Source organism: Diuraphis noxia, unplaced genomic scaffold (genome assembly GCF_037042655.1).
Source record: "Diuraphis noxia isolate RWA-SAM2 unplaced genomic scaffold, SU_Dnox_SAM2 contig0003, whole genome shotgun sequence".
NCBI classification, from domain to species: domain Eukaryota; kingdom Metazoa; phylum Arthropoda; class Insecta; order Hemiptera; family Aphididae; genus Diuraphis; species Diuraphis noxia.
In genome coordinates this window covers 17,157,116-17,170,854 of record NW_028301713.1, presented here as the reverse complement: position 1 = coordinate 17,170,854, position 13,739 = coordinate 17,157,116, and the positions used below count along the sequence as shown (strand labels likewise).

At 27.3% G+C, this 13,739-nt stretch overlaps 1 pseudogene; it reads left to right on the top strand.

Annotated features, from left to right (window-relative positions):
• Positions 1–6,437: 6,437 nt before the first annotated feature.
• Positions 6,438–7,509, top strand: LOC149056879 (uncharacterized; annotated as a pseudogene).
• The last annotated feature ends 6,230 nt before the right edge of the window (positions 7,510–13,739 follow it).

Sequence of the window (13,739 nt, the reverse complement as noted above, 5' to 3'; positions counted from 1 at the left end):
ATGTTATAAAACATCATGCTATCATAACGTACTAGACTTATTAGAATAATATATTTGAAACTATAAGTAAAATATTAATAATTAAAAAAAATTTTTTTTGATGAATGAGCTAAACTCATTTAACTTGTTATTTAGGTAATATTGAATATTTAAGTATTACCAAGACATGACAAATTAACTCAATAATTGGTTAAAAAATAAATCGTATTATTATTAGGTGATAAAAATATCAATGATTTAATTTTATCAGAAATATTTAAATTATGCCGACAATTTCAAAACAATCTGTAACAGATTTGCGTCGAATACTATGTATGATGTACATGTGTTGCGTGTTATAATAATACCTGATCAAACTTAATACATCAAATAATATCAATAACTGTAAGCAAAAATTTGAACCTTTAAAAATTGGAAAGATAAATTATAAAGATAAATATTCTTGAAAAAATAATCAAAGCTTAAAATATTATAATATGCATTCATAACATTGAGTATAGTGTCAAAATTAAAAGTGTAAATAATAATATTGTTTTATCTTCATGCCCGTAGGACGTAGGTTATTCTATTATACATTCCTCGTACATTTAATAATCAGTGTAACGTTGCATTAGTACATCTTATTACTATTGTAACATTTTTTAAAACGCACTGACATAATAAGTATTAGTATTAGCTGGTATTATACAATTTATTTAGCCGGTTGACAAAATTCATCTCAACTCAAACCAATTAAAATTTTAACTATACGCAAAGTGATAAATAAATAACATGCACAGTAAACACTATTTGCTATTTTAATATAATATCATAGTTGATTATTTTTTAAAATAATAGATGAATAGATAGAGAAAGTGAAAAAAGGGGGAAAGTAGGTAACCGCTTAGCTTTGTACTCTATATCTTGTCATTGAGTAAGTCACAGTTATGTATTTGTTAAATTTGAATTCAATGATAAAAATCATTGCATAAGAATAACAATTCAGTGCTATGATATTTTGTCAGCATATTATAATTTATATTACTAAATATATTTTATGATTGTTTAAATTACCATCAGGTATCTAGGAATTAATTATTCACGGTAAGTCAAATATTAAACTTTCCAGAAATCAATTATGAATTATCAATATGCATTGATATGAATATATTATTGTTGTACATTTTTGAAACATAACTGAGTTACACTGTAAAACGATGTGATAGGTTATTCGTATTATAAATAAAAAAAGCAAAACATGAATCCTTGTTTTTTGAAAATATCATTATGGCATCGTAAATTCCAAATCTAATAATATAATTAACGTAAAAGTTTTGAATTTCCACAAACAATTATTTTTGAATTACTATAAATTAACTTAACATTTTTCTTCAATTAAATATCTATTTCGTCCAAATGTGAACTTAAAGCGTCTATAAAAATATTGTGTTAATGTATTTTTGAGATTTTTTGTTTGGGATTTCTAGTATTAGCTACTTACAAGGATCTTTGGATTAAACTATCAATAAGTCTTAACTATAAATTTATAACGTGTAATCGTATTATATATATTAATTACAAAATAATTTGCGTATATTCGAATTATGAAGAATTTCCAAAAAATTCTAACTTAAAAGGCTCATAAGAAATTATTTTGACTGTATTTTCGTTAATTTTTAATTGGGAATTGGGATGTAAGACAATACAATTTATGATAAAATATGTATTCAATTATTAAACTTTTGGTAAAGGAAAAATTAAAAAAAATCAAAATCAAAAACGTCAACATTGCCAATAGGCGATCGTATAACTTAAAAAATTCAAAAAATAAATTTTCTAATCTTACCATACATTGAAAATATAAAATATAAAAATTTTTTGTAGGTATCTGTAGTTATTATTATTATTATATTTTTTTCAGAAAAATCAACATCAACTATTGTATTGTGAAAACTGTTAAAAACCTCAGATTTTTCCTAATTTTTTTCCAATCACTGAAAATTGTTTACTTTTAACCCTCCAAAACACCTACCAATTTCTTACTTTACTATCAGAATCTAATTTCGATATTGAAAATTAAAGTATGCTCCTACTGGAAACCATGTTTTTAAAACAAAAAAAAATATTACACACCCATCATTGTAAAATCATACATACGTGATATGTCATACCACTCAGAACCTAAAAGTATTATAAAATTGTTAATATTTTGCCAAATGTATTCACTTACAACGCTTTTGTTATATCAGAAAGGTGCGATTAACAGTTGAGTTTTGAAATAAATTGATAAACCGATTATTTGAAGGTTTCCTGAATGAAGTTATGCGTGCGTACTATACTTATCTTGTAATATACATAACATTCAATCGACTAATTCCACATTAGATACATGTCAACATTTTTTTTAAAAGTTAATCGATAAATCATGATGGGACAGTGATGGTGCATGATAGAACGGTGTGAAAAGTTTATGCGTAGTCCGAAAAAGTCGTTGACTTTTCATGCAACTAATATAAAATGTATTAGAAATTTGCATAGTTATTATTAAATAACATAAAATGTATTTTATTTTTAATTCAAGTGGTTTATAAAATTGTTTAAAGTTATAAATCGTTGATTTATTTTTATTTTTTCATTTCCAAGTAAGTATATTATTATATTATAATTTATCAATAAAATTATAATCGTATTTACTATAATTTATAAACTGTATTAGGTATTCGGGTTTGGTGAATTATAAATATAATCTAGTCATTGTTCACACGTACTATTAGATTGCAGGTAAAAACAATCTAATTTTTGTGGTATATGATAAGACATGTATGATATACAAAAACAAAAAATTAATCCAATATGACTCTCTCCGTAATATTTTCGGAAAAAATGATTATCGAAATCGGATCGTTGGCAACGATTCATCGTTGCTGTAATAATTATTCCGGGTATCGAATAAAGTATTTACGATTTGATACGCACACATACAATACGCATAATTGCGTACTTACATCACGATAATTGTATGATTCACAAACCAAAACATATAGGTACTATAATTTGTGTGCATTTTTGAAGGTCAAATTTTGTTAAAATCTGACTTTATATTTACAACGTTTTCGAGTTTTACGAATATAATATGTAATATAAGAAATTACCTAAATCGTGTTTTGTTGTTATAATTTTTATTTCCAATGAATTCGACACAATCTTAAACGAAAAATTGTAACTATTAATACTATTATACATACACTATGGATACAATTTGTATATTAATATTTAAATCACTAATAAAATAAAAAACAAAACATTTGTGGAGAGATGGATTACGATCTGAATTAATTCCAACATTCCAACCTCATTTAATTTAAAATCAAAAACAAAATATTATATTATTTTATTAACAATTATAAAAATTATGGTATTCAAGATTTCCATATAAAATGTGAATCCAACGTGTTTAAATTGTTAAGTTTTACAACTACATCATCGAAGATAATTAATACGACCTACTAAATTAATTAATATTTGTATTAATTTGTTGTGAACAGTTTCCGTTGTTTTCCACGTAATGTTTTACTCGAAAATAATTGGTGTTGACCTTCTAAAATCCGTTAAATATAATATAGGCATTAATTCTTCGTTTAAAACATTATAATATTATTTACACAACATTATCAACTTCGAGGAATGGTATAACAAAAAACTTAGTTTAATAAAAATTATTATTTTACGATAATATAATTAATAATATAAAGTATTGTTATAAAATGATTACCTTCGGAATTAGTTCAAGAGAACTTTTCTTTTGGCTACTGTTAACCGATTTTTGGCATTGAATTTATGAATTCAATCCAGGATATCGGTAGAATTTGCAATTTAAAAACTTATAAAAAAATCGTTTAAATTAACTTTATGAATCAAGATTAATATCTATATGTATATAATATAATATAGTATCCTATTAGGTATATGTAATAAATAATATTCTTTTTAATTTATGTAAATACATACGATCCTTACAAATATTTTATTTTGATTGTGAAAGAGTTGCCGTTTGATATAGCACTAGAAAAAAAATTGTATTTGTTACAAATTATGATAATAATTTTAAAAGTAAGACCCAAAGTTTGATATTAATCCAAGATTTTGTATTTGTTTGATTGTAAATGGAACTAAATAATGTTTCCGAGAAAAATACTGAGCAATATGTGTGATTCGATAATTCGACGAAATAAAAACCTACAAAACGTTATTATAATATGTGACAAAAAACTAAATCGATAAAATATAATAATTAAAAAATATGTAGGTTACAGCATAGTCATAATATATAATATTATTATATTAAAAATATAAATTACAATAATTAATTTCTTGTAATTGTGTTTCTTTGAATTTCCGATGACGACCAATCAAATTTATTCCTTTCTCTTAACATTATATAATAATATATAATATTATGTTTGCTAAATGATCCTTTTACGTTTTAAATAATATGTATTTCGGTCATTTTTCGTAATGTTAAATAAATAGAAGGTAAAAAATAATAAACTTTAAATAAAAAACAATCAGACTAAAAATTAATAATTGTGGAACTCCAATATGACACATAAACGCTCCTATTTTATTTCATATTTTTCCAACTTAAGAACCCATGACATTGGAAATGTACGTCAGAAGAAACAATAATATTTATAGTTGTAACAACGATAATAGTGTAAATCCAATAACAATAAAATTGTTAGAACGATTCTTTCTCGTTGGTAAAAGTTTCGATATTTCAATGTTAATAGCAAGCTATAAGGACATATTTTATACTATCATAAGTCTCTTTAAAATTTAAAACTACACAGACAATAATGTTTTATTATTCTCATTGTCCTTAAAATCTGATGAGAGTTCAATTCACTCCGTTTATATTGCAACCAACAAAACTATGTAAATGGGTTCTGCTGAACGTTGTTTTGCTATGATAGGCATATGCTATACCATCATAAGACAACAACAATATTACAGGCATGTCGCGTCCTCCCGAAGTTCAATAAAAAAGCATAATATATAAATTATTATATATTTGCAAACACTTTGATGATGAATCCATGCCAATGACCGATGTTGCCGAGGCGGCGACGGTGGCTAGTAAATAAATAATATTATAAAAAAAAAATCATTATAAATCACTATATAGGTTATGATTATTGTTGCTATTAAACATGCCTTCTCATATAGGTACTCTGTGAATGACTAGACACCTTTAAACGTCATTTGCTTTTCGCTTGATGTGAATAAGTATAATAGTTGTCAGTCTCGGCGTAAGGCATCACATTATATTGGTGAGGTTGTTAGACGCCCTTGGCGATAGTTCAAGAATAAATTATGTGTACACAAATAATACACACAATGTGCAGAGGCGCAGTTTGCAGTCGGGAATCCATCAAGAGGAATTTTCACGGCTAAATTTAAAATAAATAAATATATATTGTTTGACCCGATTAATACACCTATACAACAACAATAATAAATTGTGATATTGTATCTAATATATGGTCGATGATAATATTATTATATTTAGTATCTGTTGGAGTATATACGTATAATATACCTACCTACCATTAATCATGCAATAATAACCGATCATTTCAAACGGAAAATCTACGTAAATTTTTTTTTCTAGTTGTAGTTGACCTTGACAGCCAACGAATAATAAACTCTGAGCTAAACGCATGCAACCACAAATTCTGCCACTCAAATATCGTATAGACAATCGCGCTCAAGTCGTGATAGTAAATTCTAAATTGTTTTTAATACAAATAGTAGTCAAGAATATGTTTCCATCGCCCTTTTTATACATATAATATCATATAATATATATAATACTCTTGATTCATTTATTTAGATCGAGTTTCTACTTTCTATTAATGTATATTACTATTCATATTAAAGAAAAAATTTAACAAACAATGGGACTTTAAAATTGATGTGTCATTAAACCGCTAGGTAGTCGCATCGATATTAACGATACTTTATTTTTAGAGCAAATTTGAACATTAACAAAAATTAACTTCTAGTTATATTATAATAATGTGGTTTTTTTCATGTGGCCGAGCAGAAAATATATCTACAGTATGCATTGTTTATGTCATATATACCTGTAATATGGTGTAACGTCACAGAATTTTAGGCCTCCATTAATATAATTATTCATTGAACACACCTTTCCCCACAATAATTATACTATCATATTATCGGTCTGTGACCATTACTTTAATGGTATTCCTATTATTACAATAGCGCGTTGCGATTAAGATTATTCACACAGAGCAGAAAAGTGGGCCTATTTCAATAGGAAACATGTTGGTATTAATACTAACATGTACCTTGAAGCACTTCATAAATCTATAAAATATTGTTATTTAGAAGGCAAAAACTGCAAACGTTTAGATTAATCGATTAATGCTCTAATGTCATTAGTGAGAGATAAAAGTTTCGAAAGGATCATTAAAATTTCAAAACAAAAAATGTCTTATAAACTAACACAACTTATCGCAGCTCACAATAAAAGTACAAAAATTACACCAGACATGGTTGTTGAAGTGAATGGTAATTGGTTGGTTAATTCCGAGACAGATATACATACTCAATATAGAGTCGAAAAAACAACAGTATCATGTGATTGTGTATTACGGTGTAATATCTGTAAAATATGTGTACACACTTATAAATGTACTTGCATGAATAATGTTATTTATTTTAACATTTGTAAACATATACATGCATGTGCTAAACTACAGACTGTAACAGATTCTGAAACAGTACAAAATGAAAACCAGTCTTTACCATTACCATGTGATATAGCTGTCGATAATGGATTTTTACAAAAACAAGAAAAATTGAAGCAAAATGAAAATATAATGAAAAACAATGAAGAAATTAAGAACAAATTAGAAATGATACTTATTGGTATGCATGGTCGAGCAAATATGAATGAAGAAGATCAAATGTATATAATTAAACACGAGGATTCCCGGGTTTGGCGCCTTGCGGCTACAACCGCGGACCTTCTATTAGCGCTGTGCGCTAGTCAAGAGCCGCGGAGGTTCACGGTCGATGCCCGCTGGAGCTACCCGGCGAAACAATCAGCCGCGTGTCGTCGATGGACCACAAGCCCCGCACGTACGCCCTTTCCCACCGAAGTCGGGAGAACGTCCGCGCGTACCGTTGGTTGAGGCATGCACGTGCCTGTCACCGCCCTGGTCGGGCCACGAGCTGTATAATATAATTAAACAGTGCGATAACATATTGACAACGTTAGGAAAAAAAAATAGATTTTAAGAAAACATCAAACTTAGAATTGACAAGAAAAAGAAAAATTGAACCGCAACCAAGATTTATTTAAAAAAAAAAAGTACCAAATCAACATCTATCAACTCTATCATCAATATTGAGGGTACACAAATTAGAGAGTCGTTGAAAAATTCCACTAAATTTTTAACTATAAGTACTACACCAGCGTTCGATCATTCTTATTTGTAAATAATATTTAATTATTTAATTATGATTTATTTTTTTGACTTATTTTGACTTATTTGAAATTATAATTATTATAACTGTAGGAAGACTGTATGTTTGTATTAACAGTTTTTTAAAACTTGAAACTTATTTTAAATTATTATTCTTCGTATTGTATTGTGATAAATTTTTAAAACGTATTTAAAAATAATTTTATATTATATTTTTAAATATTTATCTATAAATCTTAAATGCATATCTACATGGTAATTCATTATGTGTAAAACACTCATTATCTCAAAAAGTATTAATGTTTTTGAAAATGATTATTAAATAAAATAATATAAAATATTATAATAAATAATTAAAATTCAAAAATTTAAAACACAATATAATCACAACACTGTTATATATTATCATGAATCGTGATTTTTATCAACGATAACTGATAAGATGATAGGGATTAGCTTAGAGTAATAAAACTATAGAGACGGCATTATGCATGAATCATTAGTATGATAGTGAAGCAAAACTGAACACCATTGTACACCTCTTACAACTCCACTAAACACTAGATAGCGTTAAGTGTTGTTTTATAAATCTGTGGATAAACCACAGAAAAGAACACATCTGTGTAAAAAATATTTTATTCGACATTACAACGTATAATATGGGACGTAGGTAGGTGCTGGGTTATATATTATTTTTACATTATATGGTAATATATATTAATTTAAACTTTACTAATTAACTTTTTCTTAATGTTATTAAGTAAATGTAGTTTTTAATAAAGGTTAATTATTAAATAAAAATAAATACTCTTGTAATATTTAAAATATGTTAAGTTTCATTTTTTTTTTAAATTTTATTATGATATAATGTAATGAAAAATATAATAATAATTATAATGAATGGTTAAAATAAAATAATATAATAATAAAATATAATTTAATAAATAGAAATTAATTTTGTAATAATCCGTAAATATTGTATAATGCACATTGATAATAATTAATTTTTCATATTATGGTTACACTGAAATTACCCCGTTTCCGCTTCACAATTAATATGATATGGCCACCCCTTGGGGATTAGACTAGAAATGATTCATTCTGGCGGACATTTTTGACACCATGGATCACAAAAAGTTTTTCCCTGCGATGATCCAATCGTGTCTCAGCAGCAATGCTGTGGTTACCTGTGTTGTCGGCGATACGGTCCCGTCCACCGGTACATGCTGACAAGACGTCTGAAGCTAATAATATTGTAAATCCCCGCAAAAAGCGACACTGCACACGTCCCACTCTATCAACATTTCGACAACTGTCACCGACAAGCCGAGCCGTCTGCCGACGTCTTGACACTCTTTTCATGACCACTGACTTTTGTGCACGTCCCACTGGTCAAGTCTGCCGATCCGTCCGTCAACGTCAAAAACCACGCGGTCAACATTTTGGTGTTCCTGTGTTTTTTCTCTTTCTGTTGATGTTCACCGACGCCATGATAGGCTAAGTCGACTATCGTCGGAAGGCCCGGCGGCTAATATTCACAACCGTTTTACATGTAACCGGTGCAGATGGGCCGTGCTGATCACGAGTATAAGGTGTATCGACGGTCCACGAGGCCAGCTCATCGCAGCTACCGGTTACCAACATCTCAAGCCACCAGCAGTCGACAAGTATTATTTTCCCCCAACATTCCCCTTTTTCATTTTGATTATGTATCACTATCACTTCTTTTTTACTTATGCTCCGTTTTTTCCTAAGAGGTGCCCCGGTAACCGTAGCATTATTTTTCTATTACTTTCCTTATAATTCTGCCATGTGCCAAATTTATATTATTAATTACTTCCCCTGTTTGGTGCACCTTGCCACGTGCAAAATTTATATTATATTTAAAATGTAACTGCCATGTGCCTTTTAATATTATTCATTTTTTTTGTATTATTTGCTATGCAAATTTAGTGCCCTGTGTAAAATAAATCTTATAATTACCTTTAAAATTCTAATTTTATTATTTAAAATATTTCTTTTCCCTTTTTTTAAAATCTTTGGTGTTCATTAACCACTGCGTGTACAAAAACCTATAAATTCCACTGACCTGACTCTCGAGCCAACACGCGGTGCGGTTTATAGGTCATGTGGTCAGTGTTCCCCTGAGCACACGGGTGTAAAGTAAGTCCCTAAAAAGACCGAAATCTTACAATGGACTTAAATCACGGCTGCCGTTTTCAATTAATGATTTTGTATAATGATCGAATAATAATATGTATTCAAACACGTAATATTATAATATTGTATTATCTATTACATTAACCGTACAACTCTGTACCTATATTGCCTATACATTACGCCGTCTGACACACAATATTATTATTTTATGAGCTAATGAGCGTGGTCAAACACTTAGGTTTTAGTTTCACTAAACATTATTGCCTTCACTCTCCTTTGTGTTATACGCAATTATGATTTATTATCTAAAATTTAAATTAAAAAAAAGTTAAGATGTCATATTTCACCTCAAAATTGTAACAAAATATGTATATACATAGTGAGCAGAATAAAATTTAAACACCATCATTCTTCTTTTTTGTCTCCCGTATAAAAATATGTATATGAAATATGAATTCAATATAATTTAACTTTCCTTTTGAAATAAGTTCTTCACAAAAAATCTCATCAGCCTGAAAGAAATATTATCTAATTAATCTGTCATAAGTCAAAAATAAAAATAATTCTTCAAAATTTCGACTAAGATCAAATCAAGTATATAAATTATTAATTTTATTTTAGATATATTTTTTTTTTATATTTTCAGGACTTGAATTTTCTTAAAAACTCTTAAAAATCAAATGATAATAATAGTGACCAAAACTAAATCACACATCAAACGAAAGTTATGCATATTATTATACATGGTGTACATACTATGCAGGTTAAAGCATAGTTAGTACCTATCAACTACTCGCATCAACTAAAAATAATATTATAAGCCCAATTCAAATGCATGCCATACTATAATTGGTAGTTAGGCAATATTACGTTTTCGTATGTAAAAAAAATAACAATTTAATGAAAACTTCAAACACGCTCGGCAATAGCGGTATATTATAATATACAATTATATAATTATATAATTAACTGTAGTTAAGATCAACACATTTAAACCTACCACCTATTTAAATTTCCTTTTACCAGGAAATAGTAAAATAATAAAATGACTGGTATGTACGAGTAGTAATATTCACATACGTGGCGTTAGACGTTTTTAAATATTTATAGCCACTTATCATTACCTATACGTAACTCTATAACTATGCTAAACTATTTCTATCTACAACCCACGAGGTGCCCTGAAATACAATAATAATATTTTAATATTATATACCGTTTATTACATACGTCTTCGTCTATAAACTTGTCTCCCATCGTAATTAATAGCTCACATTCACATTAATAGGGTTTTTGTCGAAACACCTAAAAGTGTATTGTATCACATCTTGTGGATCAGTACTGGGAAATCGATCGAAACGAAAGCTTCGTTTACCAGGCCCTCCAATTGGTTGTCATTGGGGTCTTGACCTGAGAGAATATAGTATTATATAATTTTAATATACCGTTAACAAAATAATATGATAATAAAATGTTTCTGCATTCGATATGATTGTGGAGTAATACGAGAATAATTAGCGCACCGAGAGAGACCACCGGGTAGTGCGAATTTTTTTTTATCGAGAAATCCACCGTTGTTTTTATTCATCAAGTTGAAAGCTCTCCGGAAATTTTCTACCTATCTGTACTTGGTCGAACATGGCGAAGACGTCAGACGGTGCACAGCGCAACTATTTCTTTGTGACCTACTTTTTTATTTGTGACATAATTACCTAAATTCCAAACAAAAATAATATTAACGATAACACGAGTAGTAATAAGACGGTAGTCACAACATAAGAATTTTTAATTGGTAGGTAATAATCATATTCTAGCAGTAGCATTGTTTTTAAACTGTTAAAAAAAAATTTACATTTTGTAAAATCAAGCAAAACAAGCGAATCGAATGAAATAATACATTGTTAGATACATAAAATTAATTATTGTTTTTTTTTATTAAAACCATAATATTATGATATACTTTTAGTTCTTAAATACAGTTTAAAAGAAAATCAATGATTTGAGTTTTAGTATACTTATTTTTTCTTATTATAATCGACCTTGTTTAATTAAAATGTATCTGTTATAAGGAAATAGTTATGTAACGCATACTCATATAAAATACATAACGTCGGAATAATAATATTTATAATATCGTATAGTATTTTATATAATTAATAATATCTTAATAATTGTCGTACATCCATTATTAAATTGGTTATATTATTATAAGTACAAATAACACTAAAGTTCTTTAATAATGATAATATAATTCGTCAAATAATTGTAAATCGGTTTGAAGATTAAAAGAGATATTAAAACAGTGTCCATGCAGATAACGTCGATGATAATGATAAAAAATTCATTATACTCGAATATTACCTATGTTTGGGTAATGCGTTGGGTATAAATAGCCCACCGTACAATGTTCTAGATTCTGAACGGAGTGATGAATGTATTGATTTTACAATGATGACGTGTGTTTTTTTTGTATCTGTGTACAGCATAACTAGTCGAAATAATGCTCCAATTTCAAACTTTGGTGGTGGTTTCCGATGTAAAAATGAATATCCTTGTTGCATTATACAGGTCATAAGTAAACAATTCCCAACAGTTTTCAAAAAATCGAGAAAAACAAAAAAAAAAAAAAATGTGACAGAAAAACGGGAATTTTTATGCAAAACCAGTTTTCGACCAAATCCATTTTTTTATATGGTTGTAATTCAAAAACTAATCACTGTAAATACTTGAAATGTTCACCAAATGTTTATGCTAGTGTTATATATAAACAGTTTAATTTGACTTTTTTTGAGTTATTTATAGACCACTGAAATTTTCGATTTTTATGAGAATTTTTTTTTTACTTGAAAATTTAATACAAGGTTCCTTATGAGTTGTTCTTATTGTAGCTAAAAAAAATTAAAAATCGTTAGTCACAATTTTTTTTTTTAAGCGTTTATATTTCAAATTTTTACGAAATCTGTCGAAAAGACGAAAATTTACAAGTAATTTTGAAGTTGAAAAATCATAAAAATGTTTGTGTTTATAACTAAGGATTAAAAAAACAACACTAAGTTTTCCATTAGTGTCCATAAGTTTTCCTTCAAGTAGCTATAGAGAAAACTCGAAGCATCATTATAGGAAAAATTTTAAGTGCATTTGAATTTAAAATTTTTACGAAATAGCGTTACGATAACGATTTATCCTCAAACCAGATATATGTATATCTATGATAATATAAAGTATTGTGAATTATGATAACTACATGCAATGTTTTTGGAAAAATTGATTAATCATTCCTTATGTAAAATGCATTTTCCAAAAACATTGCATGTAGTTATCATAATTCATAATACCTTAAATTATCATAGATATACACAGTCTTGTATAGTATTCGAACAAGTATTAGAATACTTGTATTAAAATACTTTTTGAAGTATTTTTTGGTATTCTAAATACAATATTTTTAAAGTATTTTGTTTAAGTATTCTAAATATTTTTTAAAAGGATTTTTAACATAATATAAATACTTGTATTTAAATAAAATATTATGGTTCGTTTTATTAATTATTTTAGACAACAATTTGACATCAATAAAAATAATATTGTTTTCGTTGAAATAATATTAAATCAGCTTAATCTGTAAGTTTTAACTCCAAAAATGTAATTTCATATTTATTAATATCCTGAACATTGAGTATCAAAGATAAATTTTTATTATATTGACTAGGCTATGTAATTATATATAAAAAGAAACAATATATTAATGAGATTAAACACAGAAAACATTTTGTATAGAAAAAGTAGGTAATTTTAAAAATGCTACACTAATTTGATATGGGTTCTGTATTGGATTTTTTCAAATAATTTCATATTAGGTAGTAGTTAATACCACTTTTTATTAATATTACTTTTTTTTTTTAAATTTAATTATATCAATATGAATAAGATACCTGAACATGTATTTACATCTAAATAGTCGATATGTTATTTTTTTTCAAATAGTTAAAATCTATGGAAAGTACTAAGTAGTAACATAATATATAGGTACCTATACTAATATACAGTATACATAAAACATGTATGTTATATAGTATACAATAA